Here is a 707-nt window from a genome sequence, read left to right as displayed (position 1 = left end):
TTCAACCGTTTCAAGAGGTAGCATATAATCAAGAGCCAATGATACTGAAGGAGGAAGTCCAAGGTGCATTGAAGGAATTGGCAAAGAACAAGGCAACAGGAATTGATGCAATACAACCTGAAATCTTTCAAGAAAGTGCATCACCAGAGGTACTCACTCATCTCTGCCAAGAAATTTGGAAGACAACTATGTGGACTACTGATTGGAAGAGATCCATATTTGTGCCCATTCCAAAGATAGGTGACCCAATGGAATGCAGAAATCATCGGACAATCTCTTTGATATCCCATGTGAGTAGTTTTGCTAAAGGTAATATGGAAATGGCCACAATCTTACGTTGACAGAGAACATCCAGAGGTTCAAGCCGGATTCAGAAGAGGTCATGGAACGAGGGATATCATTGCTGATGTCTGATGGTTCATGGCTGAAAGCAGAGAATATCAGAAAGATGTTTACCTGTGCTTTATGATTATGCAAAGGCTTTCGATTGTGTGGATCATGACAAGCTGTGGACAACATTGTGAAGTATGAGTATTCCAGAACACCTAATTGTGCTTATGAGGAATCTGTACCTGGACCAAGAGAACATGGGAACACTGAATGGTTTAAAATTAAAAATATGTGCAACAAGGTTGTATTCTTCCACCATACTTGTTCAACCTGTATGCTGAGAAAATAATACGAGAAGCTGGGTTCTATGAAGAAAA

The sequence above is a fragment of the Chrysochloris asiatica genome, unplaced genomic scaffold (assembly GCF_000296735.1).
Source record: "Chrysochloris asiatica unplaced genomic scaffold, ChrAsi1.0 scaffold00103, whole genome shotgun sequence".
In the NCBI taxonomy this organism is placed as follows: Eukaryota; Metazoa; Chordata; class Mammalia; order Afrosoricida; family Chrysochloridae; genus Chrysochloris; species Chrysochloris asiatica.
Note: the sequence above shows the minus strand (reverse complement) of the source record.